Source organism: Pieris napi, chromosome 4, assembly GCF_905475465.1.
Source record: "Pieris napi chromosome 4, ilPieNapi1.2, whole genome shotgun sequence".
Classification (NCBI taxonomy): domain Eukaryota; kingdom Metazoa; phylum Arthropoda; class Insecta; order Lepidoptera; family Pieridae; genus Pieris; species Pieris napi.
The window spans coordinates 9,210,340-9,234,005 of record NC_062237.1 but is presented as its reverse complement, the minus strand read 5'-3'; positions in this window follow the sequence as shown (position 1 = coordinate 9,234,005).

Below are 23,666 nucleotides of genomic sequence, written 5' to 3'. Positions count from 1 at the left end.
TCTCAAACAAATGTATCTTATTAAATGGATTTTAATAAAATTGGTATTACTTTGATTATAAATAAATTAGTGAGTGCGATCAAAGGGTTTTACATTCATTATATTTTTTTATTAAGTTAATTTTATTACAGACATTATCTTACTATCTACTTGATTTGAGAACTGGCAGTAAATTTAAAATTAGAAGCATTTTAAGTGTATTTCTTTTTTGACGTTCATAAGTGTACATTGTGTTACCTATATGAATAAATGATTTTGAATTGATTTTATCTAGTATGCCTAGTACTTAATTGGTCTTTTGATACCTTTTGGTACTTATGGCTTTCCTAGGTCTTCTATGTTGGAACATACGCAGACATATCCATAGAGCCTTCTTTTATAAAACTACTCTCTACTCTCCGTACGAGCAAGTGTTAAATGTACACATAGAAAGTCGATTGGTGCACAGCCAGGGATCGAACCTACATACCTCATGGATGAGAGTCGCACGCTTTTTACATACTTATAGCCATTTATATAAAACAAACTGTTAAGATTTTCTTAAGTGGCCAAGTTATAGCTTACACATAGTAACTCTAGTAACTTTTCTTAAGATACATCGACAGTATGATCCAACTTGACAGCTACAGGTATGCCCTGCTTAGAGCCAACCATCACGATAACGAGAGATCGTCCAAGATATACGTGAAAAAAAGGTCATTACGACGTGGTCCATTTCCGTGCAATAAAGGTTACGTCGGAAAAATCTAGGAATAAGCTCTAACAAAAATAATTTGTTTCAGTCAGTTTCATTAATTAATTTCCTTTCTAGATTGTAATCGACCTTCGGTGTCTTGAGAGAACATGTCCTTTAATCCCGGGTTCGATTTCCGTCTAAACAATAATTGTTGATCAGTACACACTAGGCTTATTACAGAGATAACTTTCCCAAAAACATTATCATGAAATATACTTATTTATGTGTTGATGATATATTTTTTTATATATAACGGAAAAAGGCTGGTTTATACTCAATTTACTGACTTTAATCATACATAAATTATGAGTTTTTATATAATTTTAAAGAATGTGAAATAAAAGTTCTTAAATGAAATAAATGATATTCTTATGATGAGACGGATGTCTAGACGGAGTCATATTTCAAATAATTAAAAAAATATTTACAACAAGAATTTTATTCAAATAAAATGTTATGTGAATTACATTTACATGTATTCGCTCTCATTTCATTGTACGCATATTATAACTAAATATTATAAAGTAATAATACGATTACAATTTTAAATTGTGTATTTTATCGAACAATTTGATCTAGTTACAGTACAATAATTGGCTCACAACTTGCATGAACGGATTTTAAGCTAATTTTAGGATTAAATTTATAGTTTATACACTAAATGATTTAATTTATAGTGCATTCAACTTCTCATATTAAATTGAAACCAGCACTAACTAGGCACCATCTTGAACTTGCGATATAAAATTTGGCGTTAAATAAATCTTATGAGTGAGCTGGGAAGTTTACGTTCTTGTTATTTAATGGTTCCTTATTTCTTAAATTCGTATTTTAATTATTATTAAAGACTAGTAGACTCGGCCAAGCGTTGCTGTGGCTAAGATTTTTGTTATATTACATAGTAGTAAACTATTCAAGAGAAAAGGCAGTAGAACACCAAACACCATGCTTTTTTGGTGGTTATGCCAATTGTAGCTTATGTGAATTTAAAAAAAATATGAAACATAGCCTATGTCATTTGGGAATAGTGTAGCTTGCCAAAGGTGAAAGAATTTTTAAAATCGGTCCAGTAGTTTCGGAGCCTATTCATTTCAAACAAACAAATAATCAAACCTTTCCTCTTTATAATATTAGTATAGATAAATTTTGACTTTGTTATACTTGATTAAAAACGTGGTCAATATGTACATATAGTTTACGGGTTGACTTCTTTACCCGTCGTTGTAACGTACGCAAATACTTAGATTATAAAAGGTTTAATAAAAAATAAAAATCCTGAAATTGTGCAAATAAATCGCGTTAAATCATAAATCTAAATTCTTGTTGCTTCATTAAGTTCATTATTAGTTTAATTTAACTGTTCCTAAATAATTTGGATTATAATTGACTTATATAAAATATATTTGCCCAATGTATTTATTATTTCCTTATTTAGCTTACGCTCTCAAACCTTTACACGACAGAATGACAAATGATGTTGTGTACCGGATGTGTCATGCAAACCATTATCGTATGTTGAAATAATTTTTCACTGGCATTATCTAGCGATTATGGGGGAGGGTCCAGACAGATTGGGATGGTTTTTGCGTCACAGCGAAAGCCGACCGGCATAACGAGCACATGATTTATTGTAAAGCTTTTTTGAGTCCCAATTTTATTTTGAAATTTTCGATCATCGGCCTGCGAGATTAAGTCTGATATATACCGACACACCGACGTCGAAATCCGTTATAAATTGCCACCGACGAATCGGAAGCGATAAATTTTGAAGGAGCTTTGAATAAAGACGGAGGTAAGGTCAATTATTGTGTAGGTTTCGGGGAGTAACAATAATTAATGCTTCAGACTTTAAATCTCCTATGTGGCAATCGTGTTTGTGTTGAATTCAAAGGTTCATAGTTCGCTTCCCCGCGTAATTATGATTTCATTAAAGGATAGATTACTTATCTATAAAAATTATTAATGGACAGAGATCTATACAACATTGAACTATACAACATAATATTAACATATTAAATGGGAAGTTCAAATTCAATAAAGCGGGTCTGTATTGTTCTTGAAAGGAAACATTGATAACAAGACTAAAGCAATTACTTCAATATAAATATTCTAATTAATATAGTTAATTGGTCCATAATAAATCCATATTAATAACATTTAGAAGAGGAAACATTGTTTTTGTGCTCATTTTATTGAAACACTCTGAATTATTCACAAAGCCTCGAAAGTAATTTACTTATCATATTATGATCAGTATTATTTTAGTAAAGTAATTGTAGTAACTCTTAGTAAATTTTATGAATAATACATCCCTGCTATGAATTACATATATGTTTAAGTGTATATTTAATTATATTTTCTGTAAATATAATTTATAATATAAGAATAAATACGGCTACGAACTAGCGCTACCACAGTGCATTCGTAGAAATGTAGCAAGAACGTAGCAAGTTCGTAGCTAAAGAGCTTGATTTTAAAGCGTCAGCAAGTTCTAACTTAAGTTACGAGCAAAAGCCTACTCATCGCAAAGTCCTATCGAATTCGCCTATGACAGTCGAAAAGGCAAATTAAGCATTCCGTTTAGCCAAACCGAGCACAGCTGATTCAGCTTAAAATAAATTGGCTCAATAATCTGTTCCGTGATCGCTGCGTCTCACTGGGCGCACAAAAAAGGCTTCTGCATCCAATCAAGCATTGTACATAGGTACTATATTAGCTTGGCTGGCCGATGACACGAACTCGGTAACGTATTGTTGCAGGAAACATTGGGATAACGTGTTTCATAAAAATATTTTTTTCATTTAATTACAATAGACAAATGTTTGGTGGTTTATTAATGTTATTTGAATTGTGTGAAAAATAGTATATTTTTTTCAAATGGAGAATAATATAGGGAATGTAGATTGACCTAGCAATTGCAGTTAGTTTTTGAAGTTATACTTCTTTAGGCGCGTTATGAAAAATTGATGAGAGTGAAATTTTACGATGCGCGCGCACCGTGGCACAAAATTAACAGAATTAAGTTGTCCACGGAAGATGCTTCGGCATTGGACATAATTTAAAAACAACATTCGAATCATAATAGAATTTTTGTAACACTTAATGTAAGAGAATAATAATAAATATTTATTTATTTAATTTTTCAAATGTAAACTGAAATTTATTGACTATAATGACTCCTTTTCCAGACTTTGATTATTTATTTGTAATTAATTATTTGCATGCAATCAAAAACTATTTTTAATAATGCCAAAGAAGTATAGCTACTTACGCGCGTACATAAGTACACGCACCCTTTTTTTTATTATAAATATTATTTGCTCATAACCATTTTTAAGTAGTTTATCGTCTCCTGCGAAAAGTTGAAATACAAATCAAGTAATATTTGAAAAGATTGCCCTACACATGTATACAGACTGAACTTTACAAAAAGCAGAACGAAGTATGTTTGAAACCCAACTAAGAAATAAAAATAAATATTTGAAAAAAAAAAATACCACTGTTATTTAGCTATAAATTTATAGATAGTCTAAATTGTGTCTTCCTAGTAGCATACATGCGCATACAGCTTGTTATTTCAAATTGGGTATGCAATAGGAGAAAATTGTATTATGTTCGTACTGCAATCGTAATTTGCTTTGTGAAACTTTGTTCAGCAAATGCGAATAGTGTAATCGACTGGATATTCGATCCTGCGTACTTGTTATATGGGCAATATGGCTTTAGACAACGGGCGATTTCGTAAAAAATAAAAATTTACGAATTGATACATATAAGAGTTATTATTGAAAACAATATTATGTTATTGTTATAGTTATTGAATGCTTTGATATCATTATCTGTAAACTTTGTATTTAAATTTCAAAATCATATTGGCACAGTTCGTTCACTAGGTAACCACTAGTACACATACATACACAATTTTGTGGAGTATATTTTATATATACAGGGTCTCCCGCCATACGACTATAATGCTGCAAATGCGATGTTCAGCTATGTTTATTTCCCATCATCATTTAACCAGCTTTTGGGGATAGGCTATTGCCGAACATAGTGCCAGATGACATATGACAGCGAAGTAGAAGTGTCCATATACATATATTATATGGTAAGCGGTTGGAAATTACCGTTGTATGAAACATTACCTTGCCTTTACTTTTAAATTGAGAAGGCATACAACGAAATTAACTCAATGAATAACCATAGCAACAAAACATGAATATATTAAACCCTCATTAAAGTTTTCACATACTTAGTGTATTTAAATTATGATACCAATATAAAATATTGTCAATAATGTTTACAGTGACCTCTTCATATTCCCCAGCCAATTAAAAGTTGACGGATCTTCAACTCACACTTGGAATATTTCTTTGTGAAATTCAACATTTTTGCCAACACAAAGTATTCGTATAACTTAGGAAAAGTATGAGCTAACTTGAGTTCAGAGTTTCAAATTTCTTTTGTGCGTTCAAAGTGTGAGAAATATTTTTTGGAAGTTCTAATAACAAGGTAAGAAGTTTGAAAATGGTGTCACTATAATAGATACGCAAACATAAGCCAACGGTGATAGAGTTGGCTATAAAAGATGTACATTAAGCGTTTCTTTCAAATGTATATAGTTTGGAGTTGCCTAACTCAATACAATTTTTATAATAAGACTAGCTGATCCGGCAAACGTCGTTTTGCCATGTTTATCATTTATAATAATAAATAGGGGTGAAAATTGGGGGATGTATGTATTTTTTAATGCTGTATCATAAAAAATAAAGAAAAATTTAGGGGTGGACTACCCTTAACATTTAGGGGGATGAAAAATAGATGTTGTCCGATTCTCAGACATACCCAATATGCACACAAAATTTCATGAGAATCGGTCGAGCCGTTTCGGAGGAGTTTAACCACAAACACCGATTATGTACTCGTATGGAATACGTTTAATTATTATTTATAAAGTTTGTTTCTGTAACTGTAATTATTGGAGGCAAACGGGCAGGAGGCTCATCTGATGTTAAGTGATACCGCCACCTATGGACACTAACATTGCCAGAAGGTTCGCAAGTACGTTGCCGGCCTTTTGAAAATTGGTACGCTCTTTTCTTGAAGGACCCTAAGTCGAATTGGTTTGGAAAAACTTCAGTTGGCAGCTGGTTCCACATAGTGCGCGATATAAACTGCCTTTTAATTAGAAAATTTGGCAGACATTGATTAAACACAAAGTTACGGTCGGTCCTGTTATTACATTGTCTTGAACAGAATCAAATCTTCAACTTTTATGAAATTAATTTATTAAATAAATATATTTAACTCTTCATTACATTGATATAGTTTCCAAAGGGACTATTAAACGTCATATTGCAGACGTAATTAGGGCCCGGATTTTTTGATCGATGCCTCTCAAGTGTATCTGACCCATTACAATCAATTAATATAGCAAATGAACTAGGGTAAATGAATGTCTTTTGTTATTTACTGAAGCGTAATATTACATGTCGTTATATAATCCTAGACATCCTAGATAATACTCGACTGTGTTATTCTCATTCAGCATAGATTAACTAAGCTAACAGCTGCAGAGAAAGTTGCATTATCTGTATACATATAATGCAACTTTCTCTGCAGCTGTGATACTTTTTGACATTCAACACCTCTTGTCTTCAGTCACCGTGACCACGCACGCTGTAAAGCACGCGAAACGTCGGATAAATATAAAATTATGTTAAATAATTGTAAATTTATAATAATACATAACTTTAATCCGTTAAAAACAGTTTTTTCATCAAATGTGTAAAGGTTATGTCAATCAAAGACAATATTAAACACTTTTCTTTCCAAAACTTTATTTTTATTAAACTAATTACAAGCTGTTAAATAGGTAACGTGGGTATAACATACCTTTTTCAAATAGATGAACCTATGTGAAGATTGTGTATGAGAAAAGAAATGAGATGAAAAAAAGTTGACGCCCTTTTTCGTGTATAGCTTAGATTTATACTGAAAGGTTAATCCTCAGTCGCAGTTTGTCAGTTGAATATTTGTAATATTTTAGGTAAACTAGCGAAACGAGTTCAGCTCGCGGTAGTCTGTGGTGCAGGTGCACAGAATATATCTAACTTATATTCGTGACGTGCATTCCGATTTGAATTGGCACGAATTTCATTTGTTTTCCATTTGTCTTGTTCCTATGCACAGAACAGTTATAGTATTTGACCCGTTAAAGAGTTTTTATAAATGACCAATATTACCAGAAAAGCAAAAACAAAAGTATTTGTTTATTAATATTATAGAAACATGATAAACAAGGGGCCTCATAGCCTAGCGGTCTTATTAAGTGGCAGCTAGGTGAGGGGTACCGGGTTCGATTCCCGGTTCGAGGGCAAGTTTTAATTTAATTTAAATTTGTTCTCGGCCTTTGGGAAGGTTGTGTGGTACCGGGAGAGTGCCTAAACCGTACATGGAGGACACGGTCTAATTTCTAAAGACAAGCACGAATTATAAAATAAATCCTATACATGACGCTGGCTAATGCACAAATCGTGCCAGAGCCATAAAAAAAAAATAGGTTAAGTGTTTTAAAAAATGATTTATTCAATAGGAGACGAAAAAGAAAGATATTTTTATTGGTAGTACTATTAATAATAGTAATATATGTAATTAAATTGTAACATCTTCAGTAGTTAATGAAGATGGTACATGATATTCATTATTTATATTTTGAATCAAAATGTGTCGATGTTGAACCACACTTTATTAGAGCATAAGCTTGAAGGGTTTTTATTTTAGAACCTCAGTGTATATAACGATAACGAATAAACAACGATATACGAACGATTAGAAGCGAGAGTTGAAAAACATTGTAATTATTATTCAAAATACATATTCCAAAGTTTTTGATGAATCAAAGTTAGCAAGTGTGTATAAGAAGTTTTTTTGATAAGTTGGAAATCAGTATAAATGAAAATCTCGTAATACAATGCTTGTGGTCAAACTTCACACGGTTCGACCGATTGTTAGGATTTTTATGTATATTTTATACCGCTAATTTATCCGTCAGTCATCCAGAATGTTATCTTCTTATCAAGATATTACGATACAGCCACATTAATGAAGCTAAACCAAGTAGAAGCAATATAAAAGGAAATCAATGTTAACCAGGCCTTAAATCCTTTCATAATAATTCATTATTAAAAATGAGCGTTCATCTAAGCAAAGAAAAGAAAAAGTATGTTTTGATTTTCTTTTCACCGATATAAGTACTAAATAATGAATTCTCTGAATACGTGAAGAGCTGACGTAATAAGAGTTCTATGTGGCAGAGATACCCTTGCCCTTTGAACGGGTTTGGGGAAATAACTCAGAAGCCCGCAAATAATGAGAACATTTTCCTGCTATGTTCAATTGCTACTCGAACTCGGCAACAGATTTTATTGTGAGGCCTTACGAATTACAAACTTCTTCAGGTAAATTTACATTTATCATTCTCTCTTGGGTTGGTTTCACTTATTCGGCGTAGCTCAATTTTAGGTATAGCTTTAAAGTTCAAGTCACTGATGAAAAATATATGTCAGGGAATGTTATGATTATCAGGGAATATTATGATTGAGTTTATTGTCCGTTGATTGTTATTGTTGCTTTGGTGAATCATTAAGACATCTTCTATTACTTTTAAGAATCATAATTTTATTTGTTTAGTTATTATTTCTAATTGTTTCATACTGTAAAATAATATTTTTACAGCAGAGCAAATGCCTCGAGTGAGGTCGAGGTGCCATCTTGACTTTTGATGTACAGGAAACGCAGGACAGTTCTCAGTTCTGATGGAGTATTCAGTGGAGTATGGTGGTGATTAAACATTGGACCAATTTGATTTTAGTAGGTTGTGAATAACAGTGAGATCGGTGGCTTGAACTTGAAGTGTTTATAGGATCATTTGTAGTGTTTATCAATCCAAATAAAATATTGTACGATAATTATTCTTGACGTTTGTGCTCGCACTTTACCCACAAGACGCCCACTAAACACGCTGTCAATATCGATGGAGTGACGATATTTCTCAAACATATTTAAGAATGGTACATAAAGGTAGCTCGTTTAATAATAAGATTCCAAACTGATACAGGAATGATAAAGGTATATGATGAATAGGTTTTATTTATTATGTGTTAAGATTAGATTTATTAAATATTGGCTTTATTGGCCTTATAATATGTACGATACATAACCTTTGGATACTTCCCTCTATATGCACTAAGATTTGCTTGGCGTGAATAACACCAGCTTCTTATACAAACATGTCACATCATTGGCTCCCATGGTGGTAGATATAAAAAATATAAAGAATAAAAAGCTTTTTACTACGTTCAGTAATTGAAAGGTACAACTCCAAATTATGACATGTAATATTGAATAAAAATAATAAAATGTGTCATTTTTTCGCCGTTGCATAGAGGATCTGAACAAAAGATGATAAATTGACATGTCAGCGACACAGCGGCCCATGTGACCGCTGTAAAATATAGCGAGACCTTTTAAATTAATTTATCTTATCGCATCATGATCGTATCAATTACCGTACGTCATATATTATTCTTTTGTGAATAAAATCCAATTATGTAGATTCAGACTTTATCATTCTATGCTAGTGACTATTTTTGTACGTACGGTATTTTATGGTACGCTTTATTATATAACAATAATTATATAATTTAAAATATATTTATTATATTTTTTTTTATATAACAAGGGGCAAACGGGCAGGAGGCTCATCTGATATTAAGTGACCTTTATAGACACTCACGTTGCGAGATGGCTCGCTAATGCGTTGCCGGCCTTTTAAGTATTAGTACGCTCTTTTCTTGAAGTAGTTGTTGTAGTACCATAGTTTAAAAATACAATAAATATAAGAGTTGAAAAACTTATTCTGTCCGTGTGGTCTTTGTTAATAAAGTCAAAACCTTCTTTAAGTAGACTGGTAAAAAGTTGGAATAAAAAAAAATTATGCGTACAAAGTACGCATGTCAGAAGTTAAACTTCTTTGGAAAACTATTTTTAAGTCTTGTTCATATTTATACAAATCTAAAACTTTAGATTTCCGAGACTTAGAGGGAGGGAAAAACATATCTTCCACTTATGTTCCATGAATTTGATTTGTCATTAAAATATTAATGGTGTCGAAAATTAATACAAATTATTAATTAATTATTTTAATTTATTTCTTTGAAAATAAAAACACGTTGTATTTTAATTTACAATTCGTCATTTAAGATTTTAATTTTGTAAATAGAATTTCTATAAGGTAATTCGCCCTTCTCACTCTCTCTTAATCGGTCTCAATCGTTCTCTCCCTTTTCTTCAACAAAATCGCTGCACATCTTCGTGACGTTTCCGTAAAAAATTATCCTCACGCGCCTAAAGAAGTTATAGTTCAAAAAAATATAAAATCAAATCTTCAACTTTTGATCTTTATGTTGAAGATTCGATCACTCGTCTACTTTATTTCAATTAATATTTTAGACTTAGAAATTAATATCAACATCTAATGCCCCTCTTATAATGTTTAAACAATATCTACTTAATCTAACTAGTTCTAAAACATGTTAAAACCTTACAAGCGTTCGCGTGCTTTCTCACCATAATAGCCTTCTAAATTTCTGCTCACGGCTGCAAAACGAATCGGAAGGGAATTAGCAAGCCTTGAGCAGAATGCAAATAACGCCAGATAAACGGAGACGTGATGCCTTTGAACACTTTTACCCTTCACTAAATGATTCTATGATGATGTGTGGGTGCCATTACATGAAATAACGTTCCATTTTTGAATACTTAGGGTACAGTTGTTACTCGTAGGGACCAGTAATACTTTTAAAAATAAGCTTTATCTGCGAGGATTTTTTGATGAATGCCTTCTGGTAAGGTGATTATTGATTTTTATAAACAGTCATACTAATTAAGTAAGCAGTGTTGGCCTAGTGACTTCAGCGTGCGACTCTCATTCCTGAGGTCGTAGGTTCGATCGATGGCCTGTGCTCCAAAGGACTTTTGAGCCACAGGAAGCTGAACATCCTAACTGCCTATTATATTGACAAATGACTATGAAATAGATTCAGAAATCTAAGGACCAGCCTCAAAAAGATTGTACCGCTACTGACTTTTTAAAATACTAAATAATTCAATAATAAGTTATCGGTTTTCGGAAATTTGGACACAACATCTAAGGACATTGAAAAAGCGAATTATTTAGATTTTTATAGGTTAAACTTCAACCTATATAATTCTTAATAGATTGACACCATTACAAAAAATATCCAGCCTAACAATCAGATCCAATTTTAAAGTGCAATTTGATTTAAAAAAAAACAAATTCAATTTATTCATAATGCCTCTTTTCTGGCTGTACTTTCTTAAAAGAACTCTTAGTAAATGAAATCGTCCAAAAGCTAACGACCTAGTCGGCTGAAGTTCACTTGGCGGGCTTAGTATGACTTTACATCGAACTCAATTATCGTGTTGACCGAAAATAAATCTGAACACGAATCATTTCAGAGGGAAATTTATTTATTTACACTTCGCTGTAAGAAATATAGTATAATTAAAGTAATTAATTAATAAGGAGGACATTATCGGTGGCCTTATCGGTTTCGAGCGATCTCTTCGACGCAACTACTGAAAATATTACTTAGATATAAAGAAAGGAACAAAACAAAGCCAGTAAAACATATGACAAATTTTAGGTACATTGCAACAAAATGTTGGAACAACTTCTCATTGCGGAATATTCAATCTGTGCTATCTTAAAATTTAGGTACGAAGAATTATTATTTCGGTTGCAGGTGCGTGTACATACATGTTGTAATATAAGACATGTGTGTGTAACTAGTCCGACTCTACTATGAGCGTGGCGTGAAGACACTTGGACAAGCGTGGAAGAAAGCCAAATTAACATCATAATAATAAACGAATACTATAATAGCTATAAGCAATAGTTTATTATATCAAACCTTATCTGATACTCTTGTATTCTTTATTTTTAAAACTATGCCGTTTCTAGTTTCATATACAGGCGTAACACGATTTCCTTAATGTAAACTCATACTAGGCTACAGAAATCAAAGTAGCTTGGGGTAAGCGTATTATTACGATATTATTTATATATGAGTAAAATAAACACAATAAACGAAAAGCTATATTTCCCATTGAAATTAATCAAAGGATAAATGTAACAAAATTAATTATGGAAAATTAACTCCCTATGCCGCCATGCTTGAAATATCAATTATTTACAATATTACTTAAATATACGGTGAATGTTTCATACTTAGTTTAAATTAATTACTTGGTTACTTAATTAACCCCACGTTCTTAAATATACATATAAAATATTCTACCGGAGTTCCTTACATTAATAGGATTAAAAAAATCTCCGATAAATTACAAGCATTTCGTCTTCATTATAAACAATGGAAATGTAAGGAAAACAGGTATTTTCCTTAAATCATAATATCTTTACAAAATTAGCCTGTATTTGTCAAAATTTGTATTAATGAGAAACATTTTAAAAGCGTTTCCGGGATTGTTCACGTGCATAGTAACACGTTTTGCTAAGATTACGGATTTAGAAGATTTTGTGTCCCCAAATTTTACCATATTTGTAACCTAACATTTTTATTTTTGGCTTAAGTTTATGTTTCTAAGTTACGAAATCGTTTTCGTTCTCACCAATAACTATTATAGCCTATCATTTAAATAATGCTATAATGCATTTTTATTTTTTATTTTAATAATTTTAAATTCATTAATTATCTTCAAATTAATAAATTAGCATTTTGAAATATATTTAAAATTTAATATGAATATATCTATAATTAATCTAATGTTAAAAATACCCTTGGCAGGTTTATAAATTAAGACAGAGGTTACAAATATTAATTATTGACGCTTGGCGCATTTTAACGATTTTTAAGTTATCGGTATAAAATAAGGAATCGGAGGAAAATAAGGAATGAACCTATAATTAAATAATCACTATCAAATCATCAACTCGCAAAGCAGTCAATACTCATAAAGGTTTAGAGAATATATAATTAAATGCATGTACTTTAAAAATTAATTTAACTAGAAATGAACTTGCCGGTAAATAAAAATAAACGATCAATCTTAAGAAGTACTGAACGTTGAATGAAGCATAAATTTAATACAGCTCCTTCTTATGTTTCCGGGTCAACGGTATTTCATCTTTATTAATTTTACTATCAATTTTTAAAATATGTTCTTAATAATAAAGTATGTTATTAATGGATTTTTATGACATTCAATATGTTGCATTGTAACATAGATTTTTGTTGTATACAGAATTGCTTTTAAATAAAAATATTGTTTCGTTCATAATTTTGTAAGCGCCGTACTTTTGTGCCTATTAACCTGAAAAATTTAGCCGTGAATCAAACCCAGTAATCAATTCCATGTGCGGTAATAACTAAGCTATATTGCGACTCAGCTATTAATTTAAGGAAGTATAGGACAAAGGTAGACTTTTTCAATCTTGCTATTGGCTTGTTACGTAGGCCTATACAAATCCTACCGACTGCGCCAATTACGAAGGTTTCAAAAAAACCAAATGTTTTAAACTTATTTATTTAAAAATTAAATTATAATTAATATTACGGCTAAACAACCCGAAGTAGAAACAATAAGGCTCAAAGAGGCACCAATTGCTGACACCATGCAACGCGAGGCTCGTGTAACTCTTGTAAGTTGCGACATACGAATTCCGCTGACACCATGTAACGTTAGGGACGTGTTATTCTTTATGTATTGCGAAATGCAGATTTCATGGTATAGGGCCACTTAACAGGCTTAGTACCTACCATATAAAAACAAAGACCTCCAGATCCCTACGACTACGATTCCTTGGTCCTGATTGTAAGAATCCAGTAATTACATCACAACGTTTCGCGTAATTCTTTCACGTCGGATATTCAAAGCTAAGCGTTCCTTTAAATTAATAGCCAAATCGCTGGAACGTTTACACAAAAATCTTTAAAATAAAGTTGGTACGTGATCCCTGTACCGGCGGGATTGCCAAATGGTGCTACAACAGATTTTTGTAATGCGCTGTATTGGTTAGGGTTTGGATTGATGCCAATTCGGCCATCGATTCACAACATCACTTTATACTTTCATACAAGTTGATTTTGTTACCGGATGTGGACAAGACACTCCTGACTCGAGGAAATAAGATATATTGCTAGACGATGAAATGGTCGTATTAATTCTGTTTGCCGATCGGGAAGCGAGGCAGACTTGGTTTATTTTTTCTTTATACGCTAAGCCTGCGACTAAGGCGACAGACGGGAATATTGTATGCTTAAGATAATATGTTAATTTTCGAAACTGATCCGTTTCTCTTATATACGTTAGTTAAACTAACAGATGTAGTCAGAGTGGGTAACTAAGAACGGTTACTTAAGCTGATTAAATAAATTGACGATCTTAACTTCAGCAAGAAAATGGTTTTTTCCTGCACACACGTTCTTAAATCAGTTGTTAACTAATCGAGCATTAGACATCGAAGTTTACTTGCATTTTCATTTAAATATCTACCTAGTTATAGTAGCTTTTATTAAGCTAGTTTATTGACGTAGAAGCCATAAGTTCACAATTGTCTTTTGTTTAAAAAATAACATCCCCTTTCCCTTTCAAACAACGCTCATCTAGAAGAACGCCCTTCACCTCTTGGTTGTTCACATCCCCGGGTACCACACTGCACGATTTGTTTCGTCGTTTCTTATAAAAACAGCAAAAGAGTAGAAATCCTTGCCCCCTTCTATATTCCTTAGACATAATAATAAGAGCGATTTCATTGGGTTCATGCAAGCGGCGATTAAATAGATATCTCCTGGACAGGCAGGATTGTGGCCAATGTCTGTCCGAAACGAATTATGTCCTAACGAATGTATACGTCTATGATGTTCTACATTACATGTCCGTCATTTTTTAAGCGACTTAGAAAACCGAAGATTCAAATTCGCTCGTTTACTTCGTGGAATTTAGTACCTGTGTATAGAATTAGTTGGACTATTTTAAAACACCAACTTTAAAACTATTTTGATAGTTTCACTTTGACAGTTAAAGCATAAAGTTGTAACAATTCACATTTATTACCACATTTCTATTAAATACGATGATGCGATAGCACTTTATTCATTATTATTTTACTGCAATACGGGTACAGGAACTGTTTATATATTATTAAAGGCAAAGATAAAAAAAATACGGCTTATTTGTAATGTTTTAATTAAAACAATATATCAATAAAATTTTACTAAAAGATAATTTTTATCACTTCGTATTTGTATCTACGTTGCCATAATTCGTACCATTTTTCTAATCATAAAATCCATATTTGTTTACTTTTTTGTAATATAATTTATTTTCAATAGTACCTAATTGTTTTTTTGTAATGTTTGTTTTGTTTAATAATTGTTTTGATTGATATTTGTATGATCTCTACATGTATGAGTATGTCATGTTTGCCTTTAAGTGCTTGTCACGTTAAAAATTTTATTTTGTCTTTGTTTTTGTTTTCACCAACGTATCAGTGTGCCAGGCGTTGGAAAGCTTTTTATCAATAAAAAATAGTAATTTCCTAAGCCTCTATACAAAGATATATAAAATACTATCAAAACCAAAGTTTAATTTTAGCTGATTAGAAAGAGAATAAATCATGGAACGATAGTAGACAGTTAAATATCAGCGTCATTTATTGGAAACTTACTAAACAAAGGCTTCTGCGAATGACAAATTCCTGTCCGGATCCTTGAGGCTTCAAACTGAGAATTAAGCGGACTTTATTAACAAAAGCTACAGTTTGCATAAATAATTTAGGTCTGTTTAAATACATCCTTCATTTCAAATAGAGTTTATTGATTTAAAAGTATTTTCCTGCTATAACAATCATATAAACCTTGTAAGAATAAGTGAGAAAGAAGAAGAAGCTCAAAATTCTTTATTAACATCACATCAAATAAAAATATTGTATCTTAGTGTAGTCGAAGCATGTTCATCCTGAGGAGAGCTTTCAGTCTGATAAGGTGGGAGCTTGTAGTTTATTGTTTATCAGAATGCCAAATCATAACATGACTGCTTCACGACTGATTTGAGAGCGACCGCCGATGCGAAAACCGCTGTGTGAGTTCGAAAAGTAAGTTACAGAATCGCAAGGCAGTTCCCGGGTGTGTGTGAATATGTATAAGAAATCGATTCATACACAATTAAAACTAACTTGTCAGAAATCCGGATCTTAGAACACTTAAATTGAGTACGTATTTCAAACGCACTATATGTTTAACATACTAAAACTGTTTAAAAGCGAAAGATCCAAAAATTACCAAAAAGTAATCAATTAAAGTGATGTAGAAATGTGTCCTTGTTAACGGGACTTCATTAAAACTAGATTTATCTTTACAATATTGAAAGGGTACATAATATAATCTAATTTGAAATAAAAGTTTCTCATTTGCTCATTCACAGCAAAAACTACGTAATCCGTATATGAAACTAAGATCCTCTTGCAGAGGAATTTATGCAAATGAATTTTACGCCACTTGATGGAATGCATTATTCCTCAGCAACAAAGGCTTTACTTGGCAAATAAATGTATTATCTTTGTCGGGAACATATGCCACATACGAATAATGATGAAGTTTTAATTACGTTTTCATTTGTACGAGAATTATTTGTTGTTTTGCTACGCGTTTATTTAATTAAATTATGGCGTTTGTTGAGTGAGAAATATAAGCTTTTAGATTTTAATAATGCTTTTTGTATAACTGGGCGTCATTTGAATAATGTGTTAGTTCTACTTCGACATTATTGCCATCTCTAAAATACTTTTACGTAGGAAGTTAACGAGTAATCCCCGAAACTCGGTCGGTCCAGATTTCCGTTAAAATATTTTTGCATCTACAGTGAATATCCAATTTTAGTAGAGCATAAATTATTAGCTCGTTTGCCATTGTGGCGTGGTGTGGCGTAGCGTTTACCCCATAAATCCGGTAACCATTTCAAATGTTAATAGGCTACACCTTTCACGCATGTACCTAATATTTCTGTTGTGCTCCGCTACTGAACTAGCTCTTTGTTGACAATGCTGCCCTGGTAACAGCCCATTAGTTTACGAATGTATTATCCTGGATAGATAAAATTTCTTCCTATTTCATACATACAACCAAGTAGTGATTTAATATGTTGTATGTACTATGGTTATTATATTGGATAAGGACACTAGTGCAATATGTTAACTTGCAAGTATAAATAATCACGAGAAAACTTAAATAAAGTGTAGACTCAATATTGTGATTTGTTGGGTGTAATTAAATCTTATTATGTCTAAGAATATTTTTAATAAAGTTACGGAGTTACGGACGTTAAAAACATGTTTAGAAATAATACCGTAATTTAATATAATACATTATAACTCAAAATGTTCAGTAATAGTAACAAAAGTTTTAGCTAGTACATTTTTTAATTTACGAGTTCTTGAATATCTTTACATTTCACAACAAAGTTTAAACTTTGCAAAGCAAAATTATACTCAGCCTTTTATTAAAAATAATGTATATGAAAATACATTTAATTCCTCAAACCGTGTATTATATATATTTTTTCGATGCCGTGATAAAACTGTTTGCTACCAAAATACCAAACGCAATAACGGGATTTCTCTATGGTAACACGTGTATGGGACATAAATCCACCCTGCGCGTTAAAATTAGAAATGTAAGCGAGAAATGTGTGCCTTTAAAATTTATAACGTACCATTATATTTGTTCACCATAGAGAAACGATTTTCAGGAAAGAATTGGTTGAGGTTTTGACCGAATTGGTTCTGTATCTAGAGCTAACAAATTTATCTACCAATAAATCCAACAAATGGAAAATGGAGGTGCTAAGAGAGCACTGTTGTTTTAATTTGCAGCTGTGTTTATTGATGTCGAAATTAATCATTTTCAAATACTAATTACCTTTATTTTTTGTATAATTTAACGTCATTTGAAAATTTGGTTCATATACGTTGTTTATTCCAAGCAAGAGATTAATACAATTGGACAGATATACTCAAATTTAGTACTAGAATCATGTGTCGATTTTAAATACAACAATTTGTTGGCATTCACTGTGTATAAATCTGTTTAGTTGGGGTGGGTCGCGTTGCCTAGATTATACTTTCATTTCCATGCTATTCATTTATTTTGTGGTTTTCCGTTGAAAAATAATTACAATCATTCCCTCGTTGTAAATAATGCGCTGCGTAAAAATTATTCATCACCATTTTGGAAATAATGTTTTTTGAGTTTATAGATTTAATTATTAATTTATCAATTGTAAAAAAACAGTCTAACTTGACATATACACATAAAAAATTCTCCCTGCCTAGTAAACTATTATATAAATTTATATTTAGGATTAATGAATTACAGAAGTACGGTGAAGGCAATTGCCATAAAGCTCAAAAGTTTTATTATATCGCGCTTAAACCTTCAACGAAAGGCGGTTCGAATCGCCGACTACCAATCCCTTTCCGTGCTGCTTGATCCCTTGGCGATGCCTAGAGATGTGGATGGAGAGTGTTCAGAGGAGTTGTTTGGATTAATACCTGGACGGAAGCAGGATACGAAATTCCACGCATTTCACCTGGACGTCGTTCCACAACTGAGCGTTTTTTAAGGAAGTTACCACCACCATTATGTGGAACCAGCTGCCCACTGAAGTATTTCCGAACCAATTCAACTTGGAATCCTTCAAGAAAAGAAAGTGCCAATTCTTATAAAGAATGTAATGGGCAACGTAATTAAACGGGCACTGAGCTATAAAAAAAATACAAGAATATCGAACGAGGGAACCCAAACAGACTAAGCTAATTTTTTCACGAAATAAACTCGTCGGTTGTCACACCTGCCCCACGGACGGATAAAGCGAATTCCGCATTGTTGCAACAAATTTTCGGGACTGTTTTGTCACCCAGTTCGGCTTCCGCGGTTATTTCACTGTTTGTTTCTCATGAAATTGACTGAGAGAGAATAATGACGGGAAATGTTTGATATATCAAAATGTTTGTATGATTTTGTTTATTTCTGTTACTCAACCAGAGTAATACAATCGTTACAGCTAAATGAAAATCTGCAAAATTTATGTATACAATTTTCTACATTTTAAAGGTAAGGTATACCTCATTCTATACAAAAAAAATATCTGAGTATATATAGGGATCCACCATCGTATCACGTATGCACATAATATTTATATGTATTTGACACATTTTTATTTATTTACAACCCACCCAACCTTACTAAAACCAGAGTAGACTAAAATATATAGCTTGGCAAAAAAGTCATATTTTTAAACATACTGTATAGTGAAATTGCATTAGTGTGAGTACTGTGAACGCGCCAGCTTTCGATAACCGACCTATACCAACATTATAAAAATAATCAGTACTTTGAGAAATAGTAACAAACATCCATCAATAAACATGTCTTATAACACGGACAGATTAGGAGATATGATGCAATATTTACATCTTAACTTCTTCAAAGAAGAAAGGAAAGAAAGAATTTATTTTTTGTAATAAGACACGAAAATCTCTTATTTATAAAGTTATGCCAAAAACGCCCTTCAGGCTTTGTTTAATACTTCGTATACACCTATAGATGCTGCATCCATTTTCTTCTGTAATTAATTATCATAGAGTCTGGCTAATGAAAGAAGATAACGAAAAAGCGCGGCAAATTAAAGAAAAATAGTATGGTATCCCTAAAAGTTTGATATTATATTTTGTGTATTAAACTTACATGATATTTGATTTTTATTTTTAAACATTATTTATATTTTATTTTTTAACATTATTAACAGTAACTGTATTTCTATGAAATTAAATACTATATACGTATTTAGTATTTTACTATAAATAATAATAATAAATCATACTAACCTAAGAAATTCAATGACATTCTGTGTTGCCATCCGAAAGTTTTCAAATAATTCAATTATCTTCTTTCATTAGCCAGACTCGAGCAGAACCGATATCGCGGAAACTAACGAAACAACATCATACCCACTAGCAACTCAGACCAGAGAAATCGAAGAAACAGAAGGACTTGACATAAGAAACAAATACACCAGATTTCAAAATCAACTTCGCTATGCTAATACTAGAAAAGAGAAGAAACAAAAATATATTTTGAGTGATTCTACCATGCAGCTTATAAATAAAAGAAAAAGTCTAATTGCGAACAAAAACGGCAAACGGAATCTGAGAGAAATAGCCGAAATAAGCAAGGGAATAAGGAAGGGCATACGCAAGGACAGGAAAACAAGGAGAATACAAACACTCGAAAAACACATAATTGAATCAGGCGGAACCAAAAAAGCTCTTAAAGAACTTCGTGAAGCGACTCCTTGGGTACCTAATCTCAAAAGAAATCAAATTAACATCACGAACCGCAAAAGTATAGTAAAGACAGCATCAGATTTTTACAGAAATCTATACTCCAACCCAGCTATCGCAGGAAACGAACAATGCAACAACTACAAAACGACCATATACCCTCCAAACTTAGAACCAGATATATTACAAAGTGAAGTCAGGAAAGCTATATTAAGCCAAAAGTCAGATAAGGCACCAGGTCCAGACAAGATCACGAACGGATTACTGAAAGGAACCCTAAAAGAACTGGTGCCCATTATGACAAAAATCTTTAACGACATCCTAACATCAGAACAGATTCCTGAACAATGGCAAACCTCGCACATAATTCTTATATACAAAAAAGGCTCAAAGGAAGACTTATCCAACTATAGACCAATAAGCCTGATGTCCAACATATATAAGGTTTTCTCCAAGATATTACTAGATCGATTAAGCACCACATTAGACGAGAGCCAACCAATGGAACAGGCTGGATTTAGGAAAAACTTCGCAACGATAGATCATATACACACAGTCAAACAAATCATAGAAAAATACAGTGAATATAACAAAACAGTGTATATGGCTTTTATAGATTACACCAAAGCTTTTGACAGCATCAAACATGAAGTGATATGGGAAAGCTTAGAAAACCAAGGAGTATCCGGGGCCTATATAAACATCATAAAACAAATATATGCTAACTGCAATGCAAGAATACAAATGGAAACACTCGGAAAGACATTTAAAATCGAAAGAGGTGTCAGACAAGGGGACCCATTATCTCCAAAGCTATTTTCTGCTGTGCTCGAAAACATATTCCGAAAACTAGAATGGAATGAATTTGGACTAAATATAGATGGGAGAAAACTACATCATCTTCGATTTGCAGACGACATTGTATTGTTCGAAGAGAACCCTCATAAACTTGAAGAAATGATACAAGACTTAAACAAAGAAAGTAAGAAAGTAGGCCTGGAAATGAACACAAGCAAAACAAAGCTACTATCAAATTCAATCCCATACGAAATAAAACTTAATAATCAACCTCTAGAATATGTTGAAGAGTACATTTATCTGGGGCAAATTATCTCTATAACTGATATAACCACCAAAGAGATCAAAAGAAGAATAGCAAATGGATGGAAAAGATATTGGTCACTGAGGGAGATCATGAAAACAACAGATTTCAGCAAGAAAATAAAGAGAAAAGTCTTTAACACATGTATCCTACCCTGCCTTACCTATGGCTGCGAAACTTGGGCACTATCTAACCAGCACAGGGATATGCTATCACGCTGCCAAAGAGCCATGGAAAGAAGCATGCTGAGCATAAGAAAATTAGATAAACAAATAAACGCAGACATAAGAGCTAGAACAGGTGTGACAGACATTCTCACTAAGATTGACCAAATGAAATGGAGATGGACGGGTCATATGCTACGGAGCTCTCATGAAAAATGGAGCAAAATAGTGACGGAATGGTACCCTAGAGACGGAAAACGAAGAAGAGGTCGACCACGCAAGAGATGGGAGGACGAACTGAAACTAACAGCAGGCTACAACTGGAGAAGAGTCGCAAAAGATAGAGAACAGTGGAAAGGGTTAGAGGAGGCCTTTGCCAAGAGGCAAACCGAACTCCGAGATATACTGGAGTGAAAATATATTAAAGTTTAGATGTATAAAGTGACAGAGTTTCGGAATTTAAAGGCTATATTATTATTATTATTATTATAATTAATTCATAAAAAACTAAACTTTATTCAAATACATTCTTGCCATGCATAAAAAACAACTAACTTTCTTCCTAGTTACACTATTTATTGTTTTATTGTGAAATAAGAACAAATATGTTCAAAATCATTAGTTATTTCCCGTATGTCAAGAAATTTTGATATTTACGTATATTTAACACAAAAATATACTAAGAAATGTAGAAAATTATATTAAGAACATCTAAAAATGCGTGAAAATAACATGACGGTGTGCGCATATCCATGACCGTATACGCATGTGCGTAGACGCAGTTATCATCAATAGAGAACATGTATGAGGATTACCTAGACACATACACGAGCGGTTCATCGTAAGACGCGTCTCGCGTCGAATCTCATTCACAAAAAACCAAAGTCTGCCTCTTGGGAGCTTTACCTATCCTACCGTGTAATATTGTCTGGTACATGTTACTAGTGTAATGTATTCTTTTGACATCCATTCAGTCTCCGCTCCTTATTTGTTAGGGAAGACAGCTGAGTGACGCAGTGTCTGGTCTTTTTGACGTGGGTTCCCTTTTTTAGAGACTGCATGAATTACGCCTTGTTTACTTGCTATGTAAAAAGTATAGCGAGAATTCTCATGAAAAGTTTGAAAAGATTTTTTCTTGTTTTGTCTCAGGGGCTTGTTAAATATGGTTTTATGAAATTACTAGCTGGCCTGGCGAACATCGTACTGCCTAACAGTCGATTCTTTATTTGTTTAAAATACTTATTCTGCTATTCGGGACACCGGTCTAGCTAGTAAGATAAAAAAAAGAAAATTGATAAGACAATAAATACATTATGTCAAAAAATAAAAATTTACCTTCCCGGAACCCCTCCACTAACACTTGAACTTTATGCTATGATATTAAAGTTCAAATTGACTTTAAAGTATTATTACGAAAATGTTGTTGTTTTTAGACTTTTTCACTCAATTTTTTTAAATTTTTCTCCGTAAGAACCATCCTCGTACTTTAAGGTAAATTATAAAAAAAATCAGACAAATCGGTCAAGCCGTTTTCATGTTATGTCGTGACAACGGAAAACTGGTTTCATTTTTATATATTATATAGATAAGCTTTGGCTATAATTAATCCCTCTGAAGTCTCGTTCTTTTTACTTTTAATCAGAAGGCAAAACTATATTAAATAAACCGAACCAGTTTATCAAGTAACAGAATTTAACAAAAGCAACAAACTTAGGTAATACCAAAATTAGAATTTGTACCAACCATCTTTAATCTAACTTTTAATATCTTGCAACTACTTTGTTCCGCAGGACGTTTTTAGCTGGTGCTAAATTAACTTAGCTAGTTTCCTTCAAGAATCCCATTATACTGTACTACTTGACTTCTTTAACCGCTATCTGAACAATGTATCTAGATAGTTTCGTTCCTTTGTGTTTAATTAAATTAACCGTTGGTACATTTCGCATGTAATGGAGTTTTTATATACACAATTCCTAGGAGTCTTCAAACAATAGTAATATACTAGTAACATAACTATTAATTAGGGGTATTAAAAAATACTCAGAAAGATGTCTGCATTAAACAGTTATGGAAGGTAGTTTTAACCGACTTAAAAATTCCAGAGAATTCGACGTGAATTTTTTTTTATGTTCAAAGACCGTAGTAGTTTATAAACGTAATTTATTACATATAACATTGCTAGTGACATTTAAACACTTGATAATGCCAGATATTTGTTGT